This window comes from Chaetodon auriga, chromosome 18 (genome assembly GCF_051107435.1).
Source record: "Chaetodon auriga isolate fChaAug3 chromosome 18, fChaAug3.hap1, whole genome shotgun sequence".
Lineage (NCBI taxonomy): Eukaryota > Metazoa > Chordata > Actinopteri > Chaetodontiformes > Chaetodontidae > Chaetodon > Chaetodon auriga.
The window spans coordinates 2642108-2661769 of record NC_135091.1 but is presented as its reverse complement, the minus strand read 5'-3'; the positions used below and the strand labels follow the sequence as shown (position 1 = coordinate 2661769).

General features: G+C 46.3%; 1 protein-coding gene across 10 annotated transcripts in view; it reads left to right on the top strand.

The window, feature by feature from the left end:
* Positions 1 to 15197: 15197 nt before the first annotated feature.
* The window catches only part of myt1la (myelin transcription factor 1-like, a), a 62631-nt gene continuing 58166 nt past the window's right edge, over positions 15198 to 19662 (top strand). For 7 of the 10 annotated variants that reach the window (XM_076757055.1, XM_076757057.1, XM_076757052.1 and 4 more), the window contains exon 1: positions 15198 to 15334. The gene's annotated coding sequence lies outside the window, so the exon portion shown is untranslated. The remainder of the gene's footprint in view (positions 15335 to 19662) is intronic. The other 3 variants (XM_076757058.1, XM_076757051.1, XM_076757054.1) reach the window with 2 other exon arrangements.

The window sequence follows — 19662 nt, the reverse complement described above, 5'->3', positions numbered from 1 at the left end:
ACCAGTTAGCTTGCTGTGCTAACTTAATGCACAAACCTTTCCAATCTCCCACGAGACTTCCTCTGATTTATTGTAACTGCTACATCTTATTACTTTATTTATTTGATCATATTATATTTGTTACGTATAAAATACTTTTGCGCATTGAACAAGCGTGACATTAGAAACAGAATAGTAATGGAATACACCTTTAGCATGTTTCAATTGAGACATTTACTTGAAAGTTGAAGTTACCTCTGTTGGAGCTAAATTTTCCCTTTCTGGTTCACAGAGATGTTCGTCCCTCTGAGGAAACCAGTGAAGAAGAGTTCGTCTTCGCCATTGCTTGCTCTTCCTGTCGGCGGTGACTGCGTGCGTCTCTGATTGGCGATTCATCAGCCGGTTGCTTCACTTCAATACCTCCCTCTCCTCCAGCACCGCGGCCGTGCGAGATAGGAAGTGACCTACATAGCGTGGCGGCTCCCTCGCCTCGGCTGTCGTTTGCATTTCAAGGGGTGATGAATAATTTACGCACACACGACTCCCAAATCTCCCCATCCGAACATTGAACGTACAGCCCACCACAACATGACAGGCCTCAATAACGTTAGATAACTGAATTCAAATATGGATTCCTGTGTGTGTGTGTGTGTGTGTGTGTGTGTGTGTGTGTGTGTGTGTGTGCTGTGGAGGAGGTGGTAGGCTTTGAGGAGGTGTTACAGGAGGAGATCTTTGTGCCTGAGGCGCCAAGGCTGAGAAACCACAGGTGAAAAGTTTCTATGTGGAGGAAGAGGAGAAGAAGAAGAACGGTGTTAAGAAGAAGAAGACAGGAAGGAAGGAGAGAGGAAAAGAGAGGAGGAAACAGGAAAGAATGAGAGGAGATGAAAGGACAGAAGAGGAGGAGAGGAGGGAATAGATGAGGAGAAGGGGAAAAGGAAATGAGAGAAGGTGGAGAAGAGGAAACAAGAGAGGAGAGATGAGAAGAGGAGATGACAGAGGAGGGTAGACACGAGGAGAGAATTAAACAAGAGGAGAGGACAGGAATCAAGAGGTAAGCAGGGGAGAGGACAAGAGGAAAGGAGGAAACGAGAGAAGAGAGGGATGCAGAATAAAAGAGCATGTAAGAGAGGAGGAAATTAGAGAAGAGCAAAGGAAAGAAGAGGAGGACACAACACAGAAGTGCAGAAGAGGGGTTGAAAAAAGAGGTGACAGGAGGAGAGGAAATGAGGAGTGGAGGAAACAGTAGAGAGGAGGAGAAAGGAAGAGCATAAAGAAGGAGAGGACAAAAGAGATTAGAATGAGGAGACAGGAGAAGAGAGAGGAGGAAGACAAGAGGAGGAAATGAGATAAGAGGAGGCAAGGAAACAAGAGGAGATGGAGAAACAATAGAGAGGAGAAGAGGATAAAGATTAAGGGATTAGAAGGAGACAGGAGAAGAGAGAGGAGGAAGATGAGAGGAGAGAAATGGAGAAAACAAGACAGAAGAGGATAAGAGAGGAGAAAACCAGATGAGAGGAGGAAAAACAGAAGATAGGAGAAGAAACAAGAGGGGAAACAATGAGGGGAGCAGAGGAAACAAGAGGAAAGGAGGAAACAAAAAAAGAAAAGCGAGGAGGAAAAAGATGAGAGGAGGAGAGGAAGCAAGAGGAGAGGGGAAGTGGATAAAGAAGGAGAGGACAAAAGAGATTAGAATGAAACAGGAGAAGAAAGAGGAGGAGAATGAGAGCAAGGAGGAGAGGAAGCGAGGAGATGGGCAAACAATAGAGAGGAGAAGAAGAGGAGAGCACAAAGATTAAGGGATTAGAAGGAGACAGGAGAAGACAAGAGGAGAGAAAAGGAGAAAACAAGACAGAAGAGGATGAGAGAGAAGGAAACAAAAGATGAGAGGAGGAAAAGGAAAAGGGGGAGAATAGAAGGAGAGGAGGAAAGAAGAAAGGAAGGAAGGAAGGAAGGAAGGGATGAAGTACAGAGAAGGAGAGGAGAATAAGCAAGACATGAGAGGAGAAAAGAGGAGAGAAATGAAGGAGTCAAGGAGTCATGACGAGAGGAGATGATGATGATGAAGAACACAGAGGAGAAGAGAAAAGAGGAAGACAGAGAAGGAGAAGATGGAGGAGAAGAATGAGACAGAAAGGGAGGGAAGAGGAGAAGAAGAGGAGAAGAAAGAGGAAGAAGATATGAGAGGAACAGGAAAAGGAGAGGGAGGAGAAAGAAGTTAAAAGGAGGTGGAAGCAAGAGAGGAGTCAGTTTATGTTTTGCCTTCCAGATGTTTCTTTTACCCATGATGCACTACTGCGGTGGGAGGGACATTCACAGTGTGCTTGCAGAAGTTTGGGAGGCGTGTGTGTGTGTGTGTGTGTGTGTGTGTGTGTGTGTGGCAATGATGTCCTCTTTGTAGGTCATTCAGCTGGCTCTCACGCACGCACGCATGCGCACACACACACACACACACACACACACACACACACACACACACTCTCGTGCTGCTCCCACTGTTTGCTGATGTGATCAGGGGTTTAGCTGATAACTGCTCGACCTCCAGGAACAGTACAGCTGTGAGACGATGTACTGCAGGTCATGTGACACACACTGGCCCAAAAACGACTTTCTCGCCCACACACACACACACACACACACACACACACACACACACACCACTAGATACCATAATAATAATAATAATGAAGATCTCTGAAGGTGTCAAGCAGATCAATCCATAATGAAAAGAAGTTGCAGCCCAATATTAAACAATTAAAAGTTAGTTTCACTTGAAGCAAAGAGGAAAATGCAGCTTCAACAATAATTCATGACTAATAATACTAATATAGTATCTAGTAGTACATATATAAATATATAGTATATGTGTATAGTATAGTATAGTATCATTACAGGGACATGTCTCTGCATTGAGTACTTTCGATACTTCAAACACATTTTTCTGAATTGTCTTCATCTGTAAGATGAATCACATTTTCACTGCAGGAGTACTGCAGTATTAGTACTTGTACATAAGTAAAGAATCCGAGTACTCAGTTACTTCACCGCATGTGAGTACAGAAGAATGAGCCGAGCGAACGTCTGTGAATGACAGCTGTGCATGTTTGCAAAGGCTCGCTGCAGCCTTAAGAGACAAAGGAAGGAGGGAAGGTAGCGAGGAGTCACTTAGTCTTTCCTCTATCTGTCTATCCGGAGCCCATCAGTGTGTGTGTGTGTGTGTGTGTGTGTGTGAAAGTGAGAGTCAGGAGCAGAATATAAAGCAGGGGAGCAGAGACATTTGGGATATACAGTCTGTCCCAGCGCACACAGGACGGGAGAGGAGAGACGGCGGCGGCGGCGCTCGGCAGCTCTGCCGGTAGAATCTGCAGGATTATGAGAAACTTCATCATAATGAACTTGTTTGATCTCAGAGTTTGATCAATCAGGACGCCGCGATCATGATTTACCAAAAGGTTCTCAGGCTGTGTGAGGGTGTGCGGCTGTGTGAGGCATGCTGGGGGTTTCCACTGGAATATATGAATGCTTATAAGGATGCATGTGGGAAATATGATGGATATCTGGGATGTGGGGGAGTAGAGAGGAGGTTGATTATCATGGAGGTGTATGGGGAGGACATGGAGGTATAGAGCGGTGTGATGTACACGCCCTACATGCTGGGGTATGAATATAGGAAGTTTTGTGCAGCACATAAACTTCTAGTATACAATAAAAGGTTCGCAGTGCTGCAGTGACATCACACTCCTGTAGTCATCATCCGCCCGGTCAGATGAGGTCGCACGTCAGAAGATAAACGTACGTCATCTCAAAGGCTTGTGACATTTAATTTTTCTTCATCGTCAACAAATCCAGAAAAAGACCAGAAACCAACTTTAAATCCTCATTTTTTAATTTCAGCAGCTGCTCACTGTAGTTTCTACCAAACGTTACTCAAACAGGAGGAAATGGTGCATTTGTTAGGGACTATTTTCAGCGGCGGATTAATCCACATTTGCTGCTCTGGTGAGTGTGTGTGGCACTGAGTCAAAGTGAACTTCGGTGTGTGTGTTCGTGGTGATGAAGGAACGTGTCAGCCGGTGCAACAGTGATGTGTTTTTAATAGTTTTTGGACACCAAAGCGGCTCTATGCTCAGATTAGTGACACATTCACTGTTGGTTTGGTGTTTTATGGGATTTGTTGACAATAAGAAGAATGTGGAATAATCATCGTTTAAAGGTTTTTTTCTGGAGGAAAACAAAGGATGGAGGTGTATGTTAGAACATAATGAGTCATACAGGTATAAATGGGATACTTTAAATTGCAAAAACGACCCTCGTGACGTGAACCATCTGGCAATAGGAGCACACGGGGGTCCGTGTAGGGGTGTATTCAGATATGGAGGTACAGTCTGGTGCAGTTTATTGAGGAGTATATTGGTGTTTTGGGAGGTGAATGGGGGTATAGGAGATATAAGGCTGTAATCAGCTCACTGCAGGAGGAAAACCAGTGGAGCTTATTAGCTTCTGCAGAGGGGGGGGGGGGCGAGAGAGAGAGGGGGAGAGAGAGAGAGGGGGAGAGAGAGAGAGAGAGAGAGAGAGAGAGAATCAGGCTGACATTTGCTCTCTGTTTGAAACGCAAGACTGCTAATCCTGTGCAGCCAGGAGCTTTAGGCTTTCAGAAACACACACACACACACACACACACACACACACACACACACACACACACACACATCATTGTATTTCTATGAGGACACACAGCTGACATAATACACTCTCCGGCTCCTAATGTTTAATAAAACCTAATTCTGACTTTGGTCCTAACCCTCAAACGGCCCTTTGAAGAAATGAGGATTAGACAAAATGACCTTAATTTAAAGCAGCTATAATTGTCATTTGTCTATATTTAGTGTCTCAAATGACAACATGAAAACAACATGGTGACGTGAAAGAGGTCGCTCGTGGTGACGAACCTCCAGAGGATTATCACCTGAATCTGCCCCCCCCCCCCGTGACCCCGACAGCAAGCAGCCGACAGACACAGTTAGAAACCAGCTGGTGAACATGGTGCAGCATCTAGCAGCTAGAGAGTCAGATATTCCCCTCAGGAGCTGGTAGAGACCAAAAACAGAGCAAAGAGAGAGCAAAGCCTGGACTTTCATTCATCAGGTGGACATAAACTCGACTCCGTGCGAGCGATCAGCTGCTGGACGTGCGACTGAGCAGCTGACAGGTTCAGCAGAACAACTTCAAACTGGTCTCCACCGTCCCAAAGAGTCAGTTACTGCAGATTTAAGGGCTAAAACTCAAATCGATCCTCATAAATATAGAAGTACAAGACCGCACACACACACACACACACACACACACACACACACACACACACACAGAGAAACACACACCTGGCTGGAGTTGCTTCCTCTGCTGGGATGAAAAAATATGAGACCACACAAACACACAGCTGAGAGCCAGACTCATTGTCTCCACAGTGTGTGTGTGTGTGTGTGTGTGTGTGTGTGTGTGTGTGTGTGTGTGTGTGTGTGTATTCCCTAAAAGTCTCCCTGAGCGAGGCACTCCCTCTGTGTTTGTTCAAGAGTGTGTGATGCGCTGAGGTGTGCGCTTGTGTGTAAATTGCCATCCTGTCTTTTCTTAGCCTCTCTTCAGATTCGTGTGTGTGTGTGTGTGTGTGTATGTGTGTGTGTGTGTGTGGCTCATGATGGTGTGTGTCCCGAATGCCAGAGGTGTTGATGAACACAATAACAACAACAACAACAAAGCCTCCAGTTTGCTGTCGCCTGGCTGTCGTCTGAGCAGCAGATTTACGACAGACGCACAGAGCTCAGCTTCCTGTTTCGCCGTCCATCTGTTCGTCTACTTCCTGTCACTCACTGATGTAAAACAGCAGTGATTCACTCCATTGAGACTTTACAGTTGTGTAATCGGTTTGTCTGCAGAAATGTCTGTTTATGAACCAGTAAACGCTCGGCTAAGACGACACCAGGCTAGGTCTGGGTTTAAGTTTAACCGACATGAGGACATGTTTTTTACTGACCCCTGTCGGCTGACGGACCGTCCCACAGCGACACACGACCCCCCGCCCCCTGCTGAGTGAGGTCTATGACATGCACCGTTCTTCCCTGTCACGTTACAGCCCGCGTCACGACGGCGGACTTTGCCTTAATCGTTCCAGATGGTTTCCTGTAATATCCTGTATCGCATCCTGTCGTCTTTTGCCTGCATCGATCTGTTCTGGCTGAAGTGTTGGACGGGACTCAGGCAGCCTCTCTAGCATGAACAAATATTGTTGAAATGCAGATTTGAAGCGACAGCAGCACTTTAAAGACCTGGTTCTGCCCTGAGAGACGTGCTGTCTGTGGTCGTGCTCGTCAGTAAAGCAGCCTATGTTTGTATGATAAACATCAGCTGTTCTTGCTCTGCTCTGTCCGTCCCTCTGTCTCTGCCTCCAGACGCCTCTCGTGTCCCCCAGCAGGCCCACCGTGCTTCTCTGAAGAACCCCCCAGACCTGCACTCCACCTGTCCACCAGATGTCCTCGCACTTTCCCACCCACCCTGCTCAGCTGTTCACACAGGTAAATCATCCTGGCGCACCTGCCTCTCGTTGTCTCATCAGCCTTCAGTGTATATGAGCAGTTTTGGCCTTTTGTCCTCACACAAACGCAGTTTCAGGTCACTGAAAATGAGCTTTAGGGACTTCAGAGACTGACTTTGCAGTGTTGACGTGCAAACAGGGAAGAGTTTGGGAGTGCGCGGACATTTAGTTCCTCGTGGACATGGCCAAAACTTTGCTATCAGGGCTTTTTACATGTTTATACATAAATGTACAGTTTCTGTGAGATGAGGAGAAGAGGCGTCAGACTGTGGTTCAGAGGCGAACCTGCTGCCATCCTTTCTGGTTTTGGACGAGACCTAGGTCTTAGCCATGGTGTCCACTTGTGGTCCAGCCATCATCTGGTCCTCCACTTGTTGTCCTGTGTTTTGAGCTGCTGCTCTGGATTTGTCTGCTTGTGTGGACGTTCTTCTCTGTTAAATTCAACACTGGTTTGGTGACGTCCTCCAACCTGATTGGCCTCAGTGCTTTTTTTTTTGGTTCCACGCATCAACAGCCATCAACTTAAATTAGCTTCATCTATTCCTCCCTGAAGTCTGCCCACCAATAAATATGAAATAAAATGCAAATATCAACAATGTTTCCATTACTGTCCATGTTCTCTCTCTAATGATCCTCAGTCACATTCAGATGTTTGGGGGGCTCAAACTCCCAAAACTGAAAAAGCAAACCCACAGAGCACATGGTGTCGCCGTCTTTGTTTGATATTTACCTCTTAATGAAGTGCGCGTTTAGATGAACTGTTGGCTTGTTTACAACCTCGATCGCCTGAATGTGTTTCTCGACCTGTTGGACGTCTTCGTAGAGACGTCTCTGTCTTTGGACGGTGGCGGCACAGACAAAGTTATAAGTTGTGTTGCTGGAATTATCCGTAAATCGAAGCCCTTCAGTGAAAAATCTGCAGATTTCTATGATACGATGGAGCCTTTAAATCGATAAAAGCAATCAATAGGAAACTTGTGCATTTGAATAAGTAATATTAAACACACATTATGTCCTCTCCTGGGTTTCAGTCCTCCTCCCCGCTGCAGCTTTCTGGCTCTGCGTCTGGAAGGCTGCAGGAGGGCAAAGTGCAGCGCTTGCCGCCCATGCATGCAGCTGGGGGAGCGCTCGGCGGCAGCCATCTTTACGTTCTTATCTCCCTCCCATACGCCCCCCCGCAGGCCAGGCTCAGCCCTGCTGTAATTGACTTTCTCCCACTGAGCCCGGTGGAGGCTTCAGGCTGCAGAGCTGCACTGAAAAACCTATTACACACTGCTGCACACCTACACACTGCAGACCTAGAGAGGGAGAGGGAGAGGGAGGGGGGAGCGTGTCTCTGAATTCATCCGGAGAAGTCGACAGCTTGTGTCTGTTGATTCAGATCCAAACAGGTAGGAACGACAGAAATCTGATTAACCAGCTTAGATCAGTGTGAGGATGACGGATCTGTGTGTGCGTGTGTGTGCGTGTGTGTGTGAGTGAGTAAAGGTGTGAGTGCGATCAGACAAAACCAACCTGCAGAGGCTTGAAACTTGCTCAAGTTTCTGTAATCTATCACGGTGCACATCATGTCTGCTTTTATTGTGAGCGTTACGTGAAGAGAAACTGCCCTGCAGCCGACAGCGAGGAGGAAGACAAGGTCACCGTCGGCTAGCGTGCCATCAATTCTCATATAAAAGTCAGTGTTCAAGTAATGGCCGGCCATGGGCGGCACAAGAGGCCGCTGAGAAAACACTGAGGGGGTTGAAATTACTTGTGCATGGTAAATTTCCACAGAATAAATTCCACCAGTACAGCAGCAGAGCGCTGTTCTAACCTGCACTCTGCTGCTCTGACTTTCTCCTTTTAACTCAAATAATGTTTTCATGCTTCTTTGCTGCAATGCTGATCAATATTAAGCTACTGTCAACAAAACCCAACACTTCCCGATGTTTTTTTAGAATTAGAAGTCAATTGTGTTGCAGCTCACACGAAGAGGGAACGATCAGCGACGGAATAAAAATGGAGGGAAAGGGAACAGATTCAGCCGAGGAAAGAAAATGGTATGAATTTGACAAAGGAAACAAAAATCTGGGGGGCAAATTTGAAGTTTTGCAACCACAAATCAAGTGAAAAAATAAACTGCAGTTCCTTGAATGAACATTGGAGGCTGGCTCCAAAGGTGAGTCAGTCCCCATAGACCCCCACATTAAAACCAACTTCACAGCACAAATAACCTTTGTTTTGGTCTCTATAGCTAATTTCCCCGTTCATGACAACTGTATGTACATTTAAATTATATCAATTCTTAAAATTACACATAACTGTGACTGAGCTGCACAGTGGCATGATGGGAAACGCCTGGCTGTCACCTGATCAAACAGCTGATTGGCTCTTACTTTTGACCACAAACACCACGTTTGGGTGAAATTCCTGATTTTCTTCTTTATCAAACAAGCCACACATCACCTTCTTGCCGACGCAGCGAGCAGGTGACGGCGTCCTCACTGGGAACGACTCGAACAACCTGACGTTCTGCCGAAGCGCTGTGATCTCACCCGTCATGAGCTCCCCCTGCTGGCTCTGAGGTGCACGTGATGTTGACTCGTGATGTGCTCTCAGGTGTACCTGCTCGGGTCTGATTGATGGGAAGCCAATAACGAGGGGGCAGGAACCTTGGCTCGCTCTCTTCCTTCACCTTCTGGCCTCGTCAGCAGCGGTTGGCCTCTGACCAGCTGTGTTTGGTTTCTCTGCCTTGGCTCCTTGTTTTCTGATGGGCCTGCTTTTCCTGTTTGGGCAGCTTTATTTCTGTTTGGTTTAATGTTGGTTCAGAGAAGAGGAAGGAAGCTGCACATTAAACGAAGAGAGGACTCACTTCACCCTGATACCTTTGCCTGCTGTCGGACTACGTTTCCCAGATTCCATTTCTGCAGCATCAACAGAAGAAAAGGTTTCAAAATGTGACTGGACTGCGTTTACCGCCTCCATCTTTAGAGGTACGTGGGTAGCTACTATCGATCATAACGCAGGTGTGGATTCGTTTGAAGGTTTTGAACTAAGTTGTAATGAGATCTGCGTCCTTTGGCACGTTGACCACTTCTACATCCTGGTCCTAAATAAACACGAATGAACAGATATTTCCTCCTGAGACCTTTCATACTTGAGTTTCATCCATTGAAGCTAGCGTTGGACCTTCATGCCGAGTCAACCGCAGAACTGAACAGTATAAATGAATGAAATATGAAAATAGAAGAAAGTCTTCGGTGAACGAACATCGGTTGATACACGTGTTGGGCTGTCTGACACCCTGCGTGCTCGCACCCCGTGGCGTCTTTGTCGGCTGCCCGACCAAACTCGATCTGGTGGACTGTGATGCTTCATAGACCTCAGGGTCACAGCACCTTGACAACCTCACATGCCTCATTTTTTGGTCTCCCAGCGGCGGCCTGTCACACTATGTGGCTTTATAGGAGAGGAATCAGAGGCAGGCGCCTGAACACTGAAAACGGCTGCGATATGTGAGCGTTTTTCCATTTCCTGGCGTTCTGGCAGAAGATCCTCTGATGCATAATTTGGTAATGCTGAAAAAGACAAGTGGATGTAAATGAAGACCGGTCTAAAAATACATTCACGCAGTATACTGTCTTGGCAACTGCTATGTGAGGGATTCATGATCACTGGTGCTGTTTAGTACTGAGGGAATGAAATCCAAAATATTGAGTTTTCACAGAGCGAGCAATTAAATGAATCTTTTTTCCTTTTAAATCCATTTTTTCTCTTTCTAAGCGGCTTCACATGTGCACAATTAGTTGAATTGTCTTGTTTTTTTCCAGCCCAGCTTTCTGTTGTTTGCTCTGCTGTCAGTTGGTTTTTATTGTCACAAAAGGTCCGAAATGTTCAAACTCGACACACAGAAGCTTTAATGTTGAGAGAAAGTGCTGAAATTCAGAACCATTTTGACATACTTTATGATACTCCGCTATATTTATTATGTGTACATATATACATACATCTTACATATGTACCGTATATTCTGTACCCCATTATATTTTAGAGGGAAATCTATAATATTTATTGAACAGTCAGAGTTATTAGTTACCTTTTACATGAGAAAAACAATGACATGCTTATATGACGGGACGCTATTACACTATCACTCTACCCACTAGGATATAAAACATCTAAAACTGGCTAACATGTTAAAATAATCTTTGCGGGATGCATAATAATAGAACTCTATGACAGGAGTACTTTTACTCGTGATACTTATAGGTGTACTATGCAGGCATTGTTGGCAGGAGCGGTTTTTGGCACTGTGTCCGTCATTTTCGTAGCTTCCTCTTTCATGCGTGCTGCTTACAGTCTGGCACCTGCTTGTTACCTTTTTATTAAGTCCTGACCTCACCTACGTGGTGTTATTGGCGGGGGGATACACACCCACCGGCCAAAGGCTGCAGCCCAGAGACACACACACACACACACACACACACACACACACACACACACACAGCAACATAAGAAACACAGGCAGAGGTCTGCAGGGTCTCTGCAGATAAATGCACCTCCACACACTCATAGTGGGTCTTAAGTGATGACTGAGAGGCATTACGTCTGGATGAATCTCTTATTTTTAGGGAAATCCTGCAGAGTATAGATCTAAAGCACGTTTGCTTATAATTTATTTCACTTTTATATTAGTAATATTTTGAATTGAGATATTTCTTCCAGCACTGCTGACTGTCACGTCCACATACTGATTGAAACTTTCTTTTCACAGAATAAAAACATAAAAGAGCGCAGCAGCTATTCAGGGAATGACGTGTTTCATGTTTCATGTTTCGTGTTTACATCTCTACAACAACTCCAATATTTAATATTTTGTCAAATTATCATCCTCAACGTTTGCCGGCTGCTCAAACTGACTGAGCTGAAAATGGATTTGTGAGCTTCCAGACTTAAATCCTGAACTGAGGAGTGAACTCTCCAACAGAAGCACAGATAGAATGATAGAGAGACAGATAGAGAGAGAGAGAGCGAGAGAGAGAGAGAGAGAGAAAGACAGAGAGAGAGACAGAGAGAGAGAGAGAGAGAGAGAGAGAGAGAGAGAGAGAGAGAGAGACCTGTGTGTTTCTTTTCTCAGTCTCAATGTTTTATTGAAGGGAGAGTCTAACTAGGTCAGCCTGTTTAAACCAAGCTCGTTCTCCCTCTCTCTCTCTCTCTCTCTCTCTCTCTCTCTCTCTGTGTGTGTGTCCTCAGTTCACTCCGCTGTCAGAGCAGAGAGAAGAAGAAGAAGAAGAAGAAGAAGAAGACATCATGGACGGAAGGATGTGGGAGTGAGAGTTGATGAGAATGGAGGGATAGAAGGACGAGAGGAAGAGAAAGTAATGAGTGGAAGGAAGGTAAGAGGAAGGACTGGAGAGTGAAAGGAGGGAAAAGAGGGAAGGATGGAGGCTTCCTTGTAGGAGAAGATCAAGGGGAAGGAGTGGATGAGTGGAAGGATGAAGGAGGAAAATGATCAAAGATGGGATTAAAAACTGGAGGAAAATGGAGAGTGATGGACAGCTGTACGCGAGGAGAGACTCTTATGTTAAGAAAGGAGGTGAAAACATGGAGGATGACCCACACGTCTATGAAAACGTCTCTGTGAAGCACTCATTTCTCTCTGTCCTCGTCGTCTGCTGACCTCTGGACCCTGTACCCTGTGAGCTCTCTGTGGGCCCCTCCCGGCATCCACAGCTATTCAGCGTAGTACCTCCGTGGGCCCCCGTCACACGAGGCCCTGTGCACTCAGTCCCCGTTTCCCCCCAGTCCCGTGCCCTCGTATACCCCGGCGTGGGCCAAAAATAAACACGTGAATAAATCATGATGCGCTGAAGTCTGTGACGTAAAGGCATCGGAGGAGGAGGAGGCTGTAACCTTCCTCACATCAAAACGGACACAAACGTCATATTTCCATCATGTCTTCTACCTTCTCTCCTTTCCCCTTCGTTTGAAGTTAACTACGTCACCTCGTTGCACCTTCTCCATCGCCTTGATGGCACCTGACTGCGGCGCCATCAGCTGTTTATCTCCACGAAACGTTGATGGAATTTCCTTCTGCCGATTATCTAAAAAAACTCGGCGATGGAAACCTGAATGCTGAGAGCTTATGAGGATATTAACATGAGGAATAATCCCTGGAAAATGTTCAATGCGGCAGCTCCGACTGCAAAATGAGCTGATGTAGAAATCTGGTCCGAAGCTGCCGTTAAGGTTTGGTTCGGTTCAGGAACAAAAACCACTTGTTAGGGTTTGGAAAACATCATGTTTGTCGGCAAAAACACCCGACCTCAGACAAAATGTACAAATCTAACCTATCTGAGGTTTACAGAAACGTACAATGGGAGGTGCTGCATGTCACTGCCGTCCCATTTCAAAACCAGTTTGTCCCGCTGCAGTATGACCCTGAACACTATCGCCCCCTACTGACTCTATATGTGAGCGCTGTGCTGCCTGTATTTGGGATACTTGTAATAACATGTCTGATAAGATGTGACTCTTGAACTGGTGGAACTGTGCTGTTACAGACTGGACCAGAATCCAGCACTTCCTGTTTATCTGTTAGCTCGGAGAATTCATTGATGAGACACATGCGTGACGCACATGTAATGTAAGTTCTTGTTTCCTGAAGCTGTGCAGTGCTCGTGCAACAAGTCCTCTAAATGAAATGTCAAAATGTGTCGAGTGTAACCTCCAGAATGACAAAGAGAAGCATTTTCTGGTCTGAGTGCGACAGTGAGAGCTCACGGCAGTGCAAACAGACAAAACACGAGCAAATGAAGGAAGCATCTCATCAGCAAACACAGAAACATGTTACAAATACAGAAACATGTTACAAATACAGAAACATGCTGCAAATACAGACACACAACCAAATGGGTTAGGGTGAAGCTGCAGCGGGCTGAGCTCTCAGGGCCACCGTAGAGTCGACAGAACATCGTCTGTTTGCACCTTCTAAAACTTTACAAACCACTGACGACCTCTCACGATGTGACAACGCTGCGGTTGAGGTTTGTTTGGGTTTGGGCACAAACAGGACAGGATCGGTACTGCTTCATCGAGATCAGGAGACCTTCATCATCGTCATGGTTCTAAAAATAACCACATGGTTTGAAGGTTCGGGAACGATCGCGGTCACGTTAAGAGAAGCCAGCGTTGACTGGGAGACAACAGCTGTGTTTAAATCCGACATTTTGTTGGCTCATCCATCTACCTCCTCCCTCTGCAGACTCTATGGCTGGATGGCATCATCACCTGACTTCCTCCTTTAATTCCTATGTGGAGGATTTTGTCACTTGCCCATAATAAAATTTCATTCTGGGGCTCGCTCTGAAGCGGCTGATGCCGGTGTTTCTCCCGGGAAGGACGGTCCTGCTGGGGAGCGAGCGAGTGTTTGCAGACTGTGCCCCACGCTTCTCAAACCGAAAGAGCAGACCCTGAATGTGCTCTTCGATCTGTGAGCAATGTGGCCACCTCACAGCTGCTGCACGCACAGTGACTGCAGAGGGTGAGCTCCAAGATTTCACAACAGCAACAAACCCCAAAACACTGTCCTCTGCTTCATCTGTAATTCTGTAAATGAACCTCGATCCAGATGCTGTTCTGCCCTTTCTGAGGAGGCGGTCAAACAGTCTGCTGGAGGATCCTCCTGATGAACAGGAGAGCTAAAACCAGGAGAGGATTTTCACAATCTGACAGCCTAGAAGTTCTTTCACTTAACGCTGTATTAATAATCTGCTCAGCATCACATTTAGCAACACTAACACTACAGCTGATAACAGTAAAGTTACAGTCTAAATTAGGGTCGAACTGCTTTGTTGCACAGAGCTGAACAAAGGAAATTACACACTGATGCATTTCGACGCCTATAGAGACTCGCGTGTGTGTTTGTGTGCGTGTGTGTTTGTGTGCGTGTGCGTGTGTGTGTGTGTGTGTGTGTGTGTGTGAGAGAGAGAGAGAGAGAGAGAGAGATCTGTTCTGCGGGCTGGAAAATCAAAACAACACCCAGAGACTGACTGCAGGGCTGCCACACACACACACACACACACACACACACACACACACACACACACACACACACAGTCTACATGCTCTGAATTAATTCAGGGAGAGAGAGAGAGAGAGAGAGAGAGAGAGAGAGAGGGATGAGTGGTAGAGAGAGGCAGGGAAGGCATTGCCATCCTTGGAGAGCCTGCATGTGAGCGCCCCCGCTCGCTCTCCATCGGGCGCGACGCCGGGTTTGCGTGCACGTCCCCGAGAAATAAAGAGAAAAGAGGAAAAAGGAAGAGGAGGAAGGAAAGAGAGAGAGAGAGAGAGAGAGAGAGAGAGAGAGAGAGAGAGGTAAACCCACCGTCTTCTTCCTCTTCTACTGCTGCAGTGTCTGATTCTCCCTCCACCATCTTCATCATCACCACCATCATCATCCTCGCCTCCCTCCTGTCTGTGTGTCTGGGTCTCCCCCCTCCTCCTCTTCCTCCTCCCTCCTCCCTCCTCCCTCCTCCCTCCCCTCCTCCTCTCAGCCGCTCTCAGCCAGTGAAGGCACGGCCAGATATCATGGCGACAAAAGAGAGAGAGAGAGAGAGAAAGAGGGGGGGGTAGAGAGACCTTGACAAAGACCGAGAGAGGGAGAGAGAGAGAGAGAGAGAGAGAGGAGGGAGAGAGACAGAGTGAAGGAGGCTGCAGACTTTCCGACCGGAGAGGAAGAGGAGAGGAGGAGGAAGAAGAGATAGAGGAGTCTCCATCTTCGCCATTCCAGTATGTTTTCCTTCTTTCTTTCTTTCTCTAATGTTGCTGCGATGCTCGGCCAGGCTCTGTGTGTCCCTTCTCAGCTCCGGTCACCTCTGTGATTCCTGTGATATTCCTGTGGCGTGTCAGTCATGCTTCTGTTGTTTGAGAGCTCAGTTTGGGTGACAGTCTGAGCTTTTCCTCTCACAGTCTCGAGCCCTGACAGCGTGTCTCTGCTGCTCGATGTGCACCCTTGCAGGGACGCTGGCTGCTGCACAGCCTCGGCGGTGCTCCTGTAACACTCCTATAGTCTGTCAGTCATGCTTCTGTTGTTTCAAGGCTGACTTCTGCTGGCTGCCTCCTGCGATATTCCTGCAATATGCTCAGATTTTTTTTATGCTATATCGTCTCATTATGCAGGGTTTCTATGGTGCTGTTGTGCCTTTGTGGCGACTTTACGGTCTCGTGTTTTATGGTTAGTTGAATATTCGCAGCTTTCCGGTGTCGTATTCCTATGATATTCCTACAGTGACCTGTGGTGTCTGTGCTGCTCGGTCCGTAGTGACCTTATGGCACCTTTTCATTATGTTTGTGCTCATGTTTCATCTTCATACTCATATATAATTTCTGTATTATTACTTTGAGGCGCCCACTGCTCTATAATATCCTATAATATCCCTGTAATATTTCCGTAATGTTCCTACAGGGTGCTGTGAAGCCTGTATTGTTATGTATAGTGGCTATAGGATAGACCTTAATAGGATATGATAATCCAGGCTGGGGCCATTGTGTGTAATATTTTGTATTCCTACAGGGTGTCAGAGAGCGTCGGTGTTCCCATAATATTGCTATTATGATTCCACAGTGAGCTAAAGTGTGTCTGTGCTACTAATTAGTGAGACTGCAGTGACCTTATGGCACCTTTTTTTATTAAGTTCATCGTCACAAAAAATATTATATACATTAAGCATCAACATCAGCGTCTTCCTTATACTATCCTTGACATATCTCATTGATTTGCTCGAATCTTTGCAGCAAACTATTGACTCGTGTGGTGAATTATGGGTAAATTAACGTACATTTATGTTGAAGTAACACTGACTAAAGCAGCAGAACTGAAATAGATAAATAATAATAAGTTAACGCTGCTTCAGGTGGAGGAACTATGACTTATAGGACGGACAGGTGCTCAATCAATCAAACATAAAATAATAATTTAATACATGCAGCAAGACAGCTGCTAAAACCCACCCTGCAGCATTACATCCAATAATGTACATCAAACGACAGCATGACGAGAGACAGCATCCAACCCAATCATCTGAAGCACATTAAGGTGATCTGGGGTGAGATGTCTTTCACAACAGGCTCCTATAGGTTATAATACACTGTCTATGGCAGGTGCACACGAGCCTTCAGTGACCTTAACATATTCTTATTATTCATGAGGGATCAGAGTGTCAGACTTAAGTTTCCTAATATAAAAGTTGAACTGCTGCAGTAGTAAAGTGTGTTTCCTTTAAGCCCAGAGTAATGGAGACAGACAGAGAGCGATGGCTCGCTGCAGGGTGACAGCCTGCAGAATGAAAAGATCATTTATTTAACAGGAAACTAAATTTCTGCTTACCGACGTTCAAACTACATTATGGCTGTTTTATTGTCCGGGCTGGAGGTCACGTCCTCGCCTCTGTTGACTGTAGTTTCTTTATTTTCATTTTGTTTGCATACCAAAGCGTCGCTGCCAACAGCGTCCACACACTGGGACATGTCCAAATGAGGTCCAATCGAAGCCAAAGCGGATCCAGGAGGAGTGCCACCACACTCCACCAAAATAATAAATATGCATTTTATAATAGTGATTCACACCCACATTTGAACATTATTTGATCAAATCTGTGCTTTCCCTCAGCTCTACAGGGCCTTTAGCATCTTTCAGCTCATCGTTTTGGTCTTTTTTACTGCTGTTGTTGTTGAATGGTTCACGGTGAACACAGCTCAACACTTAGCTGAACGAGCCAGATTCCTTTCCCTCGGGGTGGCGGAGGCCAAACCAGAGCTCAAAGGAGAGCGAATATTGGATTCTTCAGCTGGTTCTGCAGCCTCAAAGCGGCCAATTAATTCAGTTTTAATGATTTTCTGTTGAATTTTGTTCATCTCAGACTGAAATATTACCAAAGCTTTTTGTCCAGTGTGCATCATCAGTCAGCTTGTTAGTTATTAGTCATGGAGTCCAGTTTGTCACCAGTTATTTGCTTATTTAGCTTGTTAGTAGTTTAGACAGTATGTGCCTCTGCATTCAGAATGCATCATCATCTTCATCTTCATCACTCTGGGGGCACAAGAATATTGGCTGAGTGACCTCTGACCTTTGCCGAGCTGGCTGGTTTGGAGCGAGCGGCCGTCTTCTGGTTCCTGGTTGGGTTGGACCTGATGTGTGGCTCTACGTGGCTCCAGCAGATGCTTGTTTTGCTGTGTAAACACCGAGATCAGGTGAACTCAGCTGAAAAGTAATGAAAGAAAATACCTCCTTTATTTCCTGTCTGCTCTCTGCAGAGTCGGAGCAGAGCGGAGCGGGTGATCGTTCATAACTAGAGGAGAGGATAAAGCTTCCTCCTCTGTGCAGCCAAACACCACCTGTGTGTGACAGAGCATATTAAACGCAGGCTCAGCTTACAGTTGACCAGTCATACAGGCTGCTGGTCACACCTGTAGGTCTGTTCGCATCACATCTCAGTGCAGACCGGCAGCACACCTGGTGCAGCTCTGTGTCAGGGAATGAAAGTTCAGTCTCTTTGCGGCCTGCGTGTCGCCGTGTTTTCGCAGTCTTGGCCGTCATTCCTATCTGTCCTGATTACCTTTTACTCACCAGCTTAATTAGCAACACCTGTGGTTACAGCGACGTCACTGAACGCAGCTTCACAACAACGTCCGGGGACCCATTTCACCAAATTTGCAATATTGAAAGCTGGAATTTGCATGAAATGATTTCCTCTCGCTCAATTTGGCACAAATTAAAACCAGGGTTACACTTGTGACCCGTGCATGAGCAGCAGAGCTTTGTAGGACTTACAATGAATCGGTTCAGGCTAAACTCTCTCAAATGGCAACTTCACATGCTTCATGTGCTAATCTAGCTCCACTAGCTTAGCAAATACCCACAAATTAGCAACTAATGAGCAGCTTTTGCATGCATGAGAAAAAACTCCAGTGATAATTCCAATAAAGTTTATTCAAAGAGAGACAGACAAGTCTGAGTGGAGCCCAGGGTGGCTGGGAGACGCAGCCGGCATGGTGTCTGCTCTGCAGTGAAGGTCAGTTTAAATCACAGCACCGTCTCAGTCAGGCTCCAGTTTGAGCCACAAAATGTAAATCACGACTCCGGCAGCATTAAAACAAGCTCACAGCGGTTTCTAACAGCAGCCACGAGGGAAATCCCACCACGGAAACATTCAAACTGCAGATTTCTGACGTTTCAGAAATCCCTCTGATCATCTGTGAGCCAGATCGCCGATCGCTCAGGCAATTAATCAGGAAGCGTGACCTCGAGCAACAGCCGATCTGGCAGAAACTCGGCCTGATTCTAAAATTAGTCCGGAGCCACCGATTCAGGGCTGGAACCTGCCAGCGTTACCGAGTCCAACGCTGCAAGAAAAGTAACTCAGGCGCTCAGGAGACGTTGACATGAGACTGACACAGAAAATCAGCGTCAGGTTGGTCTGAGAGGACTCGAGCAGGCCGCGTTCCTCCATGATGGAGGTTCAGCTGGTGACTGTCGAGTCTGTGATGAATCTGTCAAGTCAAACGACTGAGACCTCATCTGAACTACCTGTCTGTCTGTCTGTCTGTGCTTTATTAAATCTGAGCTGCTGCCAAGACACCCATCAATCTGATTAACTCATTCTGATCAATGGAGGTCAGCACACACACACATGCACGCACGCACGCACACACACACACACACACACACACATACATGCACACGCGCACGCACACACGCACACAGCAGCAGCAGAAGACATTATCCACTTTCTATTCTGGAGCTCTGAATGACTCATTGTGTAAAATCCACACATACACTCTGTGCAACACATTTACACACACGCAGCTACCGCCACACACACACACACACACACATGCACACACGCACACATTTTTAATGATTCATCGTGGGTAGATCCTGTTTTTCATGAAGTGTGTGCGTGTGGAAAACCATTCATGTGAATGGCAGACCGACGGCGGTGGAATCCAGTTCGGAGCTTTTAATTCAGAACTTTTTTTTTAAAAATATGCTCCATCTGCTGTGACCTCTGACCTCTGACCTCCTCGTGGTCAGCGACCCGTAACGTCTCTTATCTCTG